The sequence below is a fragment of the Eurosta solidaginis genome, chromosome 1 (genome assembly GCF_040869045.1).
Source record: "Eurosta solidaginis isolate ZX-2024a chromosome 1, ASM4086904v1, whole genome shotgun sequence".
NCBI lineage: Eukaryota > Metazoa > Arthropoda > Insecta > Diptera > Tephritidae > Eurosta > Eurosta solidaginis.
The window spans coordinates 58,440,287-58,457,215 of record NC_090319.1 but is presented as its reverse complement, the minus strand read 5'-3'; positions in this window follow the sequence as shown (position 1 = coordinate 58,457,215).

Below are 16,929 nucleotides of genomic sequence, written 5' to 3'. Positions count from 1 at the left end.
TTTTGATAACACCTGGTAAGATGCCCGACCAGCCATCCTCATACAGGCACTGTGTATGCTGGTTTCGATAGGAAAGATTCTCGAGCGTATTATCAGTGAGGTTCTGAGTGAGTGAGGAATAAAGGAATGGCCGACGAACATGAGGCTGGAAACGGCTAGCAATAAGACTGAAATGGTGTTTGTGACCTCAAAGCTAACTATAGATGAGTTAGTCCTAACCGTAGGAGACTATGAAATAAAGCCAAAGCCTTTCTTGAATTATTGAGGAGTGAACATTGACTCCAAACTGAAATTTAAGGAGCACTTCAGGGCGGTAAGAGGGAAAGTATCTAGAGTTATTGGAGCCCTAACGCGAAAAATACCCAACTTCAGCGGCTAGGCAACGCTTCCCGTCAGCTATTATCCGTAACCAGCTCGATAATATTTTATACAGCACCAGTATGGCACGGATCTAAAATGATCCATCAAAGAGAGATACTAGCAGCCTACTGTATTACTGCTATACGAATAGCATGTGCCTAGCGGACGGTGTCCGACGACGTGATCCTGGTTTTACCTCGAAAAGTCCCAGCAGATTTACTGTCAAGTGAAATGGCCTATCCGTTTGGCATTGGAATCGGCCGACCATCTGAAGATACCAAGAAAAACGCAAGGTCACGAACATTTGTTAAGGATCCTTTCTGTCCACATGTCCCACCGAATTGGAAAACGCAGAACACGTAATGTTTCATTGCCCTCGTTTTCACGGCGAAAGACTCTCTGTACACAAAGTTTTCGTAGAGGAGCCTTCTATTAGGAATTTAGTTCACGTAATGTGCAGAGACATACAATGTTGAATTGCGGTGAGTAAAGTGGCGTTTCTAGTGATAACGCGATTGATGCATTCTGAAAGGGAACGCAGCGGAATGCGCATGAGAAGCAGTGCCAACTAAATCGCCTTTCGCAAACCCCACCTCCCCTGACGTTATGCCTCACGGCGGTTCCATGGGGTGTGCGTACATGCACAGGATTGGCTTGGTTGCATTGGGCCCTTGAGGGCAGTACGCTGCCGCTACGTCCACGAGGAAAAAAAGATAGGGATAGATGGAGTGGAAAAGAAGTGAAGGAAAGGGCGGAGAGGGAGAAGGAAAAAGTTAAATGCGGAGTAAATAAAAGTATAAGAAAAAGGGCAGGGAGAGTAGAGGTAAAAACTTCTTAAAACGTATGCAAAAAGACCAAAGTTTGGGCGGAAGTACATTTATAAACAAACAATTATTAGGAAATTTTCAGTTGAAAAAGAATACCTAAATAAACTTGCACTACAAACATTTCGCTAGAATACAACAATTATATTGAATTTGTTATTTTGGTAAAGTAGAAGCTGTTTGTTCAAGTGGTTTAAAATTCTCATTGTTCTTCATAAAACATTAGGTTAATTAAGCTTCTATTATGTGTAAATTTATATGGAAATGTCATTTCACAATGCTTTATAAACCTTTTGTTGTTGTAATCTAGAATTTTAGCCAGGCACTTTTACCCGGAAATTTCTGGAGTTTTTCCTCAAGCTATAATGGCGGCTGCCGTGGTGTGGTGGTAGCGTGTTCCGCCTACTACACCAAAAATCCTAGGCTCGAGCTCCGGGCAAAGCAACATCAAAAAAATTTAGAAAAAAGGTTTTTGTGTTAAAACTAGTCTGCCTTGCAGATGCCGTTCGGAGTCGGCATATTTGTGTCGGCCCCATCCCGGCAATTTGTAGAAAAAATTAATACGAGCACGAAGCTCGGCCCCAAATCTCTTCGGAGGTTAGTTTTTGATAATGCGCCGAATGGATAAAAAAATAAGATTTTCTTTGCATAGCTTTAACTAAAATTTTGAAACAATTTTATTTCGTCAAATTCTAGAAATCTAGAAGAAAAAGCTTTTTATTATTATTATTATTTTTTTTACACAACCCAATAATGTATAAATAGCGCCAAAACAACTAATCATGCCTTACTTAGTACTTAACTGCGGCGGAAAACGGTACAAACTAGTTACAATGAATTTACAAAAATATTCCGCGTTATTAGTTGTCGTGCTTGTCTGCCTTGTGACCTGTGTGCAATCGACGACTATGGCCAGAGCTCCGAATATAGAGGAGATCCCATTTTTGGTATCCATTTATAATAACCCCGGTCCTTTTGCGCCGAAATATCGTTGCGATGGTGCACTGATCTCTATGAAAATGGTAGTTACTTCTGGGCGTTGCGTGCATCAATTAAAAAAGAAGATCACCGTTGTAGCTGGGTCAACCATATTATATGGAGAAGAACATGTTCGCAAAGTGAATATAATATTTACGCCATTGTCATATAGTTTCGAAACAGGCAATATGGATATACATATCTGTGCTTGAAGTGGAAACACCCTTTAACCAACAATTCATGAAATACCACTATGGACTGGTGAATTAACAGAATACAGACCAATGCGTGTTAGTGGATGGGCTGAAACTAAATACTCTACGAATGCGAACAATGCAATCGAAACTAGTTTGGTGTATGAAATACCACAGAGGGAATGTGTAGATCGTCTCAAGGGGACAAAGATCACTGTAGAACAAACAATGATTTGTACTCAAGGTCATGCAATTGGTGCCCTTTTTGGAGGTCCTGGAGCACCGGTCCATGTGGATGGACAACTTTATGCAATCGTCTCAGCTAAGCAGAAAGAGGGGAAATTTCCGCATCTATATACAGATTTAAATAATTTAAAAGTTCGCAGCTTTGTACAATCCACCATAAATGGAACGTGTTGTTCTAAATCAACTAAAGACAAATATATAACAAAAAATTCTTGCTAGAACAGAAATTGGAAACTCGCAAAAATCAGAAAGTCGATATATTGTTGTTAAATTTTGTTTGTTTTAATTTTTCGATAAATAATAATTTTTTCTTGACACTGCTACAATCATCGTTTAATTGGCAATGAAACTAAAAACTATACCTTTTCAAGTTTATAATGAGAAAATATAAGTTTATATTGCGAAGTGTAACTACATATTGAGAATAAATTAATTGATAATGAGAAAACATGAATTGGTAGTGAGAACACACAAAATTTTAATTGCGATGTGCCATAAGTGAACTGGTCTGGAGTTTGCGAGCTAAGATTGCAGTATCTTGAGTATGCAAAGGTTGAAGGGGAGTCCGGAAAATATGTTCTGCAATGCAAAGTAGCATTGGAAAAACGTCGTTTAGGCCGGACCATACATCTCTACTGGGTTCCCTGTCATAAAGGGATAGTTGACGAAAAGGACAATGAGTTGGCAAAGGAGTGTGCAAAACTCGCCGAGTCGACGATAGACGTCCCAATCCGTTTGGGAGGAATCAAGCAGGCGAGGCTTGGACAAAAGCGCGGGGCTGTAAGATTGCTAAGATCATGTGCAAAGCCTACGATATTAGATCCACAAAGTGACTCATATCTCTGAAGAGAGAAGACTTAAGGCTCACAATGGGCATACTGACTGGACACTGCCATCTCGCGTCACATGCTTATAAGTTAGGTCTCGTCAGTAACAGCAAGTGCAGGAATTGTGAGCTGCAGGAAGAAACGGTTGAGCACATTTTGTGCTCGTGTCCTGCGCTCTTCAGGTCCAGGCTCCAGTTATTAGGAGCGGCTGATTTGCCAAATCTCTAGGCATCAATTAAGCTGGGTCCTAGAAAACTGCTACATAGTATTTGCCAAGAGGGCGGAGTTATTCTATAACATATGTCTTGGCACCTGATTGGGGTTCTTCCGTTTGATCGTGAAACAAATTCTGGTAACACTATGGACATATTCAGACAAACCTAACCTAACCTCATTATTATTTTATATATTCAAATTATCAATTTTTATTTTCTCAATATTAACTTATATTTCTCATTATCAATTCATATAATCTCATAACAAAATCATATTTCTCATTATTACTTTATATATTCTCAATATAATCTTACAGCTTCTCATTATAAACTTGAAAAGGTGCAGTTGTGAGCAAATTGTTATAGTGATATAGAGCATTAAATATATAGTTGTTGAGTGAATTATCGCCGTATCTCGACTGAATACCTCGTTCCAGAACTTTTTTCATAAACGCCTCACGCGCTCACGTCAAAGCATTTTGAATTTTTGCTGAGATAGGGCGTTTTCGAAACGGTAGCACATAGCAGTCGAATTGGCAACATATTCCATTTTTTTTTTTGTATTATGTATCTATAAATAAATATTGCTGATTTCGATTTAACCGTTTGTCACTCTCTTGGGCTCTATTTGACCCCAGACCACTTTAATTTGTTATAACTAATTACCCAAAAGTTTTTGAGGAAATAGTTCTAGTACTTTATCATTCTTTAGTTAAATGTCCTTTATTAATAAAAATAAACACAAAATTAATAGTATAAAATTAGATTTTCAAACAAATTTAATTCTCGGCACTTATGCATTTTCTGCATATTATGCAAGAATGCCCCTTACAAGTGGATTTGTTGCACGATTTGCAAAACGAATTTACCTTACGATCATTTCATCGAGGATAATGCGCGCATCGCAAACGTTTCCGAGAATTTGATGGCTTAAGCGGGAGTCATTGGTGCCGTATGTCGTATCGCTGTATCCGTATCCCTAACGTAATCAGCTGTTTATCGTTACGACGGTAAACCAAAACCCAATTGGTTGGCTACGATACGGTTACGACCTTAGCGGCACCAATAATCGATTGCATTGATTCTCATAAGGTTGGTCGAATCAGCTGTTATAAGGTTGCCGATACGGTTACCGATAAAGCACCAATGTCTCCAGCTTTAGGCGTCTCTTGCATGTATATGACCAGCTGATCCAGAGTATCGACGCCGCCTTTATATTGGTTATAGCCCAAGGTAATGAAAGGCTTATTCTCTTGTTCGAAATCAACCTCCGAAGTGTGATGAAGAGCAGATAGCATGATAACATTTTTTCCTTTTATGGAATGTATCTAACCAGATCTTTGTTGAAGCGAAATATGCTAGTTTCTGCCTGTCTTCCCTTTACTGCTAAAAGTTCTTTACAATGGTAGTGTTATGTGTTAGCATTTCCTAGCTAGTAGTTTGTGCTCTGTCTGCATTTGGTTGACGACCAATATATATTTCGCCTTTTATTGGATAACTGTTTGCGTGACAGCACCAAAATATTTTGATACCGTACTTCCCTGGATTTGATGGTAGGTATTAACGAAACGACAACGCTCTCCAGTGGTCACAAACTGCTCATCTACAATTAAATAGGCAGAAGGTTTATATATGTCCTTTAGACGAGACTGAAACATATCCCAAATATATCGAACAGCAGCAATTCTATCGGAAGCAATTCTCTCTTGTCGTATACGAACATCGTCGAATCGTAAAAATCGCAAACGCAAAAATGGAAACGCTTCAAAGGCATTGTTGATCGATAAATTGGACGATTGGAAAGCATCTATTGGATTCAGAATATCTTGAGCGTTTCGGCTAGGTATTCCCTGTTTTTCACGTACGATATCTGCTATTCTTGGCTGAGTCAATGGGCTGCATCGAGTACTCCATGCACGTCCATTTTTACCATATAGCTCATCGGCATGAGTTTCCTTCTTCTTCTTGGGTTTCATTCTCTTCCACCTCTGAGCAATTTATCATATAATAACAATATAATCGCAATCGTCACAGTCACAAAACACTTCCTCAATATCTTGAGGCACATCTTCACTGAAAACTTCCATCTTTACTATACCGGCGGTAGCCTTCACTGAATTATATGTTTTCACTTCAAAAGAAGAAAAATCACATTTCGTGGAATCCCCGTTCAATTTTAAATATAAAACGCCCAGTATTTATACAGACTCCCTTTATTTTGTCTTGACGTTTCATTGGGATCATGTTGACCCCAGGAGACAGCGAACGTGATTTCACGCATGGGACAGACAAACGGTTAATAAATGTTTTCGTGATATGCAATGAAAGTGTGTCGCATGCACATGCCTTAGGTGGTAAGACAAATTTTTAATCACAACCAGGGTTCAGAAAAACGTATTTTAAATGTTTAAAGAATTTTGATGGTTCCCTTAATGAATAAATTTTACTTTTTCTCAGCTCAAGAATATTTTTGAAAAATTTTTTGTTGTGTAAATTTTAAAGAGTAAATTTGAATAAAATGCCGAAGTCCCTTGACTTCCCTGCAGTCAAAAGCCAATGTAGTCAGCAAACATTCTAGTTCATTGACTAGAATTTTGTGGGGTTATTCATACTAGTTAGTGTATGAGTAGTTATTTGAATAGAATTTTGTGGCGTTCATCATACTAGTCAGTTTTAGAATTGTTAGGGTATATTGCTACGGTCTACGATTACGGTCCACTTGGGAGCGTGTTCGCGCGAACACACCTAGTGATGGGGCGAAAGTTGCGATAAAAAGTATCGGAAAACAAGAAAAAAACAGACCGGCCATCACTAAAGAAAAAATTGGGATTGAGTTTCCGGAAAAAAGTGTGATTGGCTGCAGCTAAAATTGTGGCGGCCTGGCGATATAAAAAAAAAGGATCGTATAACATCGGTTGACACAACTTCAATAGCAAGGCGCCAACTGCTTTATTAACATTATTGCTACGTCAACTGCACATCCCCACTTATATTTAACGAATCGCCAAACACCCTAGCCGGCTGTGCACGTATTCAAACGAGCATTGTGGAAGAACCAAAAGACTGCAACGAGGAATTGCAGGCCCAACTACTAGAAGAACAAACAAGTGGGAATAAACCTTATCACGGTGGTGTCATGTTGACACATGCGCAACGTATATAATATCTAGTAAAGTAGGTCGCCGTTTCACAGCCACACTTAGGAGGAAGGTGTTAGTGATTCCGATACGGATTCGGAGGGCACTGAGCTAAATGATGATGAGAACCATTGCAATCCGAAGATAAACCCCTTTCTCTACGTTACGAAGTACCCTACCACCTTCGGAAAAGCGTCCGACCACCAATTCCGCCTCCAGGGCCAGCAGAACGCTGCCGCGTAACACAACTAACGTCCAAATGGCCCGGTCATCCAGATCGTAAAGCCCAGCACGAAGCTTTATCGCCACCAGGTTCATTCGATTACCTCGGACCAGAGCGCAACAACCACCAACAGTACCAACACGGCGCGCCCGAGACCGCGCACCACAACTAACAACAGCGTCGGCTTCACCGGCAAATTCACCTTCACCAGCGACAACACGCCGGCAGAGCCCCATGGTACGTACTCTGCCGGCCATGTAAGTACCAGCAAGGTATAACTTTAGATATAATTACCCTACAAAAAATTCTGGTCATGAAACTTACCCACGCCCATGCAAATGTGACTAGGAATATAACCTTTGACTGTATAATAACTAGTCAAACGGCGTGGAATGACGAGAGCATTTTTGCAGGGTAGTTAAAGGAATTTCCAAGTGGTACTTAGAGGGTTTTATACAGCCCGGGTAAACCATTTGACAAGGATCGATCCTTTTTTTCGTCAAAATTACGACATTTTTTAAGAATTATCAACATAAAAGATGAAAGGATAGTTTAACTTATTATAGAAAAAAAAAGTTACACATAAATGATTTCCACTATTTAAGTTTAGCTTGTATTAATTATCTAACCAAAAGAATTACTACATGAACACTTATGTTTTGCAACTTGACAAGATATTAAAGAATGCCACAACAGTTTAATATGCAAAAATATTTACACATTTTAAAAGGGGTGTTCACAAATAAACAGGCAGTTTTGTCTCAGTCAGGTCAAGCAGCACTTACCTGTTAGAACGCTCAACACTAATTCCAACATACGCCGTTTATTTGAGAATGCATCTTATATACATTATATTGAACAAAACTTTTTAAATATAACTAAAATTGTATTCAGAAATTTACGAGTATAATTCCATTTACCTAATACGTACCTAAGCATTAGCTTTACAAAAAAAAAAAAAATAAAAGACATACATTTTTTTTTTTATCATTTTAAGAATATATTTTGTCACTTTAAAATGTTTGAAGTTAGCTCTATAAATTTTATTGATAATATAAGAAAAAAAATTTAATTCAAAATCCTTTTGCCAATTCGTGCATAATTGACGAATGGCTGCTGTCGCCAAAAAAAAAATTCTTTAAATTTATGGTTGAGCTCCCAAAAATGAATCGCTAAAATGTTTCACGTGATAGCGACGGCTTATTATCAATAATATATATATATACATATGAATCCCTATTGCGGGCAATATCTTTCGAACAACAAGATGAAAGTAATCTACGTGCACGTAATACATATTGCTATCGCAATTTCATCTTTATTGCTTTTGTAAACACTCTTCCTAGTACATATTAGATATTATTATCATTATACTATGCGCACTAGCATTATACCAATTTGATATTAGGTTACCCGCAAAATAAGTTCTACTATAACATCCTAATAATTTTTGTAAGTGAAAAAAAAGCAGATAATAAGTGATTATCGTAACAATGTACTTTAAGGGCAACCCCTTATGATAATAACCAAAACAGAACTTTATATATATTTTTTTCTTAACCAAATATAAGCAAATTATTTGAATACCTTTGTTGTTAGAGAGTATGGTTTATATTAGAATTTAGCTAATAATTCAATGACTTTTCAGAGAAAAGGTTTAAGGCATTAATAATGAGTATTGAATAAAAATTGTATTTATAATGGGAATGCTGACGTCGCCCTTTATTTAGAAGGCATAGGGTAAAGCAGGTAAGGGGCCACCGAAATTCAGGTGCGTCTGTGGCCATGGTTTTTGAGGGTGGGTAAATGCACCGGGCATCGCAACACCACCCGCGGCGCCCCTCTATATATTCGGCCCTTTTCTTTTTTATTTTAAATTTTCAGCTTTTTTTGATTTTCAGCAGTTAGTAACCGGTCGTGTCCGGTTCGGTAAACTTTTTTTTGCGGATTTTTTTTTTGAATTTAAATTTTTGAATGTTGTAACGGTCTGTCCGTGACATCCGGTTCGGCCGAATGTTGTTTTATTTTGAATTATAAGCGTTTTGAGTCGTGTCTGCGCTTCTGTCAGTTTATTTTAAATTTGACAGCTGCTAGTTTGATAGGCATGCTAGGAACTTTTTTCTGTTTATGGCGCAGGAACAGTAAGGTTGGCAAGGACCCGCCCCAGCCGACAATGACTAGCCACTGTGCACCAACACATCATGCCGACCGCCTTCCTTACTGCTTCCACGGTAAATGCGTTTCCATAACAGAATGGTTCATTGACTATGATTTTGTGGTGTTATTCATAGTAGTTAGTATTTGTATAATTTATTCGACTAGAATTTCGTCTGTCGGACTCGAGGAAATGCGCGAGTGCCAGTTTGCAATCCATACTTCAATTGATAATGCTATAGATATCGTCCAAATCAACGGGCACATAAACACAAGCATGACGAGTCGACCCTCACCGTTACCTCAACAGAGGTTAAAGAAGATATCGAAAACGCCAAGCCTTCCATATCAATAGTCCCAGACGGATAACCTATGCCGATGCCAAAACACCTTGGCCATGAGGGCATCAGTAGCCTAGCACATTTTTTCTACTTGGCGTTAAAAGCCTTTGCCATTCCAGAATAACGGAGAATGGCAAGGATAAAACCACTACCAAAGACCGGAAACCCAACCAGTACCTAACGATATTATGCCTTTGGTCAGCAACGAAAACATTTGAAGACTTTACGATTCCCTCAATTAAATGAAATTCTTCGGTTATCCAGCCATCAGCATGACTTCCGCAAAGTAAAGTGCATATCACTTATCACTTAGCCCTGTGTCTTGAGATTGCGTCACAGGATATGGTCCGCCGGCTCCGCTGATCGATCACATGTGTTATTCCGTTACTTTTTAGGTTTTATATATATGTACGTATTGTAACGAATTTGCTGCAAATCCTCTTATTTGAAATCCTCTGCTAAGTTCGAATCACTAAACTGTTGAATAAATAACTCCAATATTGAATAATAGAAAAATGGCCTTTATTAAAGTACTTCACAATAACACTTATGTATACTTTGCTACTCGCTGGCTTAATAACCAAACTGATTGATAACTCAAATGAAACTCTACTATTGGCCGCCAGATCGCGTGCTTAATCAAACTGATTGATAGCTCAACTCAAACTGAATTACTTCTTACTCGCTTGCGCCACTTTTATAGTTTACGCTGCATACATCTAGGCTCTTCTATTTCCAGAAGTTACTAGTTAGTTTCGCTACAAAATCGCCAGCCACAACTACGTGCACAAATTATTGCTCTCTCTTGTGACAACTCAGATAAGATATATGCATGTGTTTGTGCATTGCCGCTCCGCTGCTCGTATACGTACACATATGTAGACGCAATTATTTATTCGTTTATGTAGATACATAATGATTGAATTATTGATGGGAATGTTTGTAGTTTACAGTCTCTCGCGCATACATAGGCGTATAAGTAAATGCATCTGTGTGTGACTTATTTCGGCTGCTTTATATATGTGTATACATGATTTGATTATTGACGTAAATACTGCTTGGCATGGCCATAGCATCGCCTTATTGATGGTATAGTTTAGTGATGCTAATATCCGTGACACTGCCCTCCACCTAAGTCTGATCGTCCCGATCAGACAAATCTCCCGATCTAACTGCCGCTAGCATCTCCAAATGTACCACTCTTCTAATCCGTGGTTTCCCAGTGGTTTGTATGCGGTAGATGGTATCACTGATCTTCTTCACAACTTTGTACGGGCCTTCCCAACTGCACCGAAATTTGGCTGGAACACCTTTCCGCCGGTGAGGGTTGTTTAACAGTACCAAATCTCCCGCCAAGAAACCTTCCGAATTAAAGTTCTTGTCATGCCAGTGTTTCATCTTACTACTCATTACCCTGGGCCGTTCCTTCACACTTTGTTGTTTGGTCAATGAACTACTTCGTAGAGCTTGCGCTGGACGGATTTGCTTTGCATAATCGGTATCGTTCCCACATTTCACAACAGTAGTGCGCTCCGGCTTGAAACTACCCTCGCATTCTTTCTCGGAAATTCGTTGCTTCGTTTTCCTGCGTCTTTTAGGTTTTGTCAATGCCAGTGTTTCTCTCGCAGGTACTTTTGATTTTGATTTATTTGGCCCATTCGATCTATCAACCTTTGCCTTTGACTTTCGTGGTCTTTGTCGAGTCTTTTCCACCAGTACCCGATTACTGCTGAACCCTTTTTCCAAACTAAAGTTAAGTGGTATGTCCTGGTTCTTATAGCGCATAATTTTTCTCCGCATATCGATCCTGACGTCATGGTCAACCAAGAAGTCCACTCCCAATATGATTTCATCAACGATCTCCGCCACAACGAATTTGTGTAGAACCATGACTTTTCCAATGAAGAACTACTTTGTAGAGCTTGTTTTTGACGGATTGGCTTCACATAATCAGTATCGTTCCCACGTTTCACAACAGTAGTGCGCTCCGGCTTGAAACTACCCTCGCATTCTTTCTCGGAAATTCGTTGCTTCGTTTTCCTGCGTCTTTTAGGTTTTGTCAATACCAGTGTTTCTCTCGCAGGTGTTTTTGATTTCGCTTTATTTGGCCCATTTGTTCCATCAACCTTTACCTTTGAATTTCGTGGTCTTTGTCGAGTCTTCTCCACCAGTACCCGATTACTGCTTAACCCTTTCTCCAAACTAAAGTTAAGTGGTATATCCTGGTTCTTATAGCGCATAATTTTTCTCCGCATATAGATCCTGATGTCATGGTCAACTAAGAAGTCCACTCCCAATATGACTTCATCAACAATCTCCGCCACAATGAATTTGTGTAGAACCATGACCTTTCCAATTAATACTTCACATACCACTCCTCTCTGGACTTGGTTATACTCGCCAGTAATCGTACGCAATCTTGCTCCAGGTAATGGCTTTACTCTCCTGTTGACCAAATCAGATCGGATCAAGGAATGAGATGCGCCCGTATCTACAGTCAGTACACGTTCTTTACCATCCACATTCCCTCTGATGCTAAGACTGCTTGATTTCCTTCCAATTTGCTACACAGATATCACAGGACATTCAATAGCCGGGGCAAGTTTTCGTTCTTTACATCTGACACGCTCTTGCTCATTTCCGCCAGCTTTGCGTTTACGGTCACCCACATTGTTGGAACTATTAGGACCAAGATCGCAATGACGTGCAATGTGACCTGGGTTGCTGCACTTGAAACATTTAATAACTCCGGCATTCTTCTGTTGAGATCCCTTCAGTGCTTCCAAAATTGTGTCTACCCAGTCTGGCCTTACCACTTCCACGCGGTGAGCTTTGTATGCGGGCTTACTCAAAAGTGACGCTGTTTCCTGAGTCAGTGCGTGGGATACCGTTTCAGCAAATGTTAGTTTTGGATTCGCATATGTAGCCCGCTTCGTTTCCACATCTCGTATATTATGAAGCTCTGGATTTTTACCCTTTCAGTGTATTCCACGGGTGCGTCCGCATTTGCCAAATGAGCCAACCTTTCAACATCCGAAGCAAACTCTTGCAAAGTCTCATTAGCTTTTTGGTGACGGTTTTGCAACTCAATTTGGAATATCTGTTTTCTATGCTCGCTTCCATAACGTCTCTCGACAGCGGCCATCAATGCTTCATAGCTGTTCCGTTCGTACTCTGGAATCGTCTGTAAGATTTCCGCTGCAGGCCCTTTCAATGCCACTAACAGTGCAGCAACTTTATCTTCCGCATTCCAGTTGTTCACTGCTGCGGTCTTCTCAAACTGTAGCTTAAAGACCTGGAAAGGAACAGAACCGTCAAATGATGGTGTTGTTACCTTTGGATTGCTTGCTGAAACAGCTGGGCGGTTTAGTTGTTACTGCTCTATACGACCTTTTAACGCTTCTATTTCGGCATCAATTTTGTCCTCGAGTTGTAAATTTTTGCATCCTGCTCTTCCAGTTTCACAAAGAGCTGCGATGATACCTGTTCCGAAATTTGTGCTGACATTTCAGATATACGTGCCTCTTTCGCTTCCAGTTGAGATGCCAAATATGTCTTCTGTTCTTCCAATTGTGATGTTATACCGTTTTCCTGCGATTCCAGGTGGGATACCATATACGTCTTCTGTTCTTCCATCTTCGATGTTATTCGTATCTCTTGGGATTCCATCTATGATGACATATATGTTTTCTGTTCTTCCAGTTGTGATGACATGTTGGTGGATATTTGTGATGACATTTCTGTTATACGTGCCTCTTGCGCTTCCAGCTGGGATGCCAATTGCGACGACATTGATGCTACTGTCGATGTTCGTGCAGATATTGCAGCCAATATCATGTTCAAGTCTGTGCTGGTAACTGTCTGAGATGTTTCGTTTTTCTTTTCAATTTTTGTTGTCTCCTCGCCATCAAGATGAAAGACATACTCTTCCACGTTAATTCCTTCTAATTCCATTGCCTCTCGTAGTCGTGCCTGAAGTTCGAGTTTAATGCCGGTTGTATTCAATCCACGGCTCTCCAACTCTTTCTTCAGTTGCTGAATCTTCAATTCACTGAGCTTTGCCATGTTGTTGTCCTCTGGAATTTATTCAACAATTCCTCTTCTGACACCAATTGTAACGAATTTGCTTGCAAATCTTCTTATTTGCCTTTTTGCTAAGTTCGTATCACTAAACTGTTGAATAAATAACTCCAATATTTAATAATGCAAAATGGCCTTTATTAAAGTACTTCACAATAACACTCAAACTTTGTAACGAATACCTTGCTTAATAACCAAACTGATTGATAGCTCAAATGAAACTCTACTATTGCCGCCAGATTGCGTTCTTAATCAAAAACTGATCATAGCGCCTCTACCGCTGGTGCTTTTATACTCTTTGATTTCCTCGTGGCATCTTCTAGGCGCTTCCAGAATTTAGTTAGTTGTCGCCATATAATTATAACTACAGATGCACGAATATAGCTTCTCATATGCGTGTATTTGTGAGCGACACTTCAGCAATTACAATTGCATACTTTTGGGAGCATCTCTTCTCTGCTGCGTGTACGTACATATGTGTAGACATAATGTTTTATTCGTTTGTGTAGATACATAATGATTGAATTATTGATGTGAATTCACGTCACTGCTTAGCATCGGCCTAGAGATAGCAGCACCCCTTAGTTTTGTTAATATTCGTAACAGTATTTACAATAATAACGCTATGCGACAAAATCAACTTTTTTCTGGGTATTAGACAAAACCCACTTTTTTGTAGAGATTGTGGCTTAAGTAAAAAAAGTACTATCTCCGTTTTTCGAACTTAGCCTCAAAAAAATAGATATCGGCTTACGAAGTTCGGAGTTCGAAATTCTACATTTCGAAATTTTATTTTTTTGTTAACGCGTTCAGCAAATTGAAAAAGTAAAGGTGAAAAGTCAAGAGTCAGAGTCTGACTGTATTCAGAAGTTAGAGTCTGACTTTTCACCTCGTATAACAGCTGTTATACTAAATTTATCAAAAAAAGAATTCAGCCCTTCAAATAAGGGAAAAGAGCGGACCACGCCCACATTTTTATTCTTTCAATTTGCTGAACGCGTTAACAAAAAAATAAAATTTCGAAATGTAGAATTTAACTTCGAAGTTCGTAAGCCGATATCTATTTTTTGGAGGCTAAGTTCGAAAAACGGAGATAGTACTTTGTTTACTTAAGCCACAATCTCTAAAAAAAGTGGGTTTTGTCCAATACCCAGAAAAAAAGTTGATTTTGTCGCATAGCGTTATTATTATAAATACGAAACAACAGGTTTTACTCACTTATTTACTTTGACTTCCCCTATTCATGATATTTGGCATATCTTTATTAACTTTTCAATGCAAACCCTGCAATTTTTCCTCCAAAAATATCATGAGCTTCAGGTCTATAATAAGAATCAGGTAAAATAACAGTTGCAATAAATATTGAAAGTGCTATAACTTCTTTGTTTATTATTTTAGTAATACGGTTTCAAAGCAACATTTTCTTGAATTTTTAAGTACTTTCGTTTGGTAAGGAAAAAAACATACATTAGGGGGGGGGGGGGGGGGGGTAAAATTTTGTTAGCTGACCTAATCATGTGAAAACAACTTCATAGCTTAAAAGGACATTAAACGGAAATGTGAAGCTTCTCAAGGCCAAAATAATGACATATCAATTTTAAAAATCGGACGTCAAATAACCACTTTTCACCGGATCTGGGTCTAGAGGTCTCTTTTCGCCTACCAGATCACTGTAGTGTTTACGAAGCGGAAATGCTGGCAATACACAGGGCTGTGAGTCATCTCGGGTCTATGCCTAAGGATGGTAAACGGGTGTTTATTTTCTCAGACAGCCAGGCCGCATTAAAGGCCCTGGACTCATTCGTCGACAACGCAAAGTTGGTCACTGGATGCCGCAGATCTCTTAACGAGATGGTTCAGCACTTCAGTATCAGCCTTATATTATTATATTGAAGGCAACTGCAGAGCACATGAACTGGCCAGAAGAGGCACCACCGACCATATCCTTCCGGGAAATGATTCAGTAGGTATACCCATGGCCACTTTCAGGCTTCGTCTGGACACTAGCACTATAAGAATTGCAATTGACTATGGTCAGCCATATCATCGTGTGAGACATCCAGGCTAACCTGGCCCTCATATGACAAGGGGCGCACAGCAGCGCTTCTGATTTTAAACAAATCAGTTCTATCGTCCCTGATAAGGGTTCTAACAGGGCATTGTTTAATAGGCACGCATGGTGCTAGAATGAGGGCAACGACCTTCGTCTATTGTCGCAGCTGCATATGTACAGAAGAGGAGGAGAGTGTCCAGCACCTTATCTGTCATTGTGCAGCGCTTAGTAGGCGTAGGTTGGCCATCCTTGGTAAACCTTTTCTACATGACCTTGCTGAGGTCTCTAGCTATGAAGTGAAGGCTCTAGCAAAATATATAATTTCCACGAAGTGGTTTGACCCGCTTAAGGCAGGGTAGGGGTCCTCTTTGAGGCCGTATAGGGTATTACAATGGGCCCATTGGTGGCCTAAGTAGTGAGCTGTTACCATAGTGTCCAGCTCAGCCCTTGCAACCTAACCTAACCTAACCTCCCATACTTTCACATAGGACTTAGGTTATTCTTTATGACCATATGGTACTAAATGTTGCATGCTTTTCTGCTTACTTGATACTTAGAGTTGGGATTCTACCGGGTATTTACCATTCTTATGGGTAAATACCAGGAAAATACCGGGAATATTCCTTTTTTGTTTCTTTTTTTGGGTATTTAAAAATCATTTGAATCGAGGCTGCTTTGAATTACAATTCAGCAATTAAATTTATACGTCATTTGAAATTTAAAAAAATTTCATTTTGATTTTAAACAAACAACCCAGCAAACACTCGGAGTAAACAATTAGTCTGAAAGGAGTCCAAACTTTGGATCGTTTGCACTCGTTATGAACCCATTTAGGAGCCTGAAGCGAATGATATATGCTCTTATTTTGCTTCTAACATAAGTCTTATAAAGGCCTCCTTCCGATTTTCCCTTTTAATACATTATTGTTACCCTTGCTATTCTTTTTTTGTATAAGCATCGACGTTTTTCCGCTCATGGACGCTTCTCGACATTTCTAATGTGACCGCAAGCTGCCACGCTCTGTCCAGGTGTGTCGAACTATATATGACCCCAATAAGCGCTGACGGTGCCTAATAAATAGGCCGGATATGTGTCAGATAATCAGAGTTAAAAATGACGCAGGAGAGTTCCAGTAGAGTATAATTTGAGCTGTTTAAACGGCTTTTAAGACTTATGTCGGACTCTTATTTAAGCTCAAATTGTATACGTTAATAGGCTCATAGAGGACGACCATTGCAAGAAAGAAATACATTGGTTTCGGCCTCCCAAATGAGCACATACCAACTGTAAATACTCC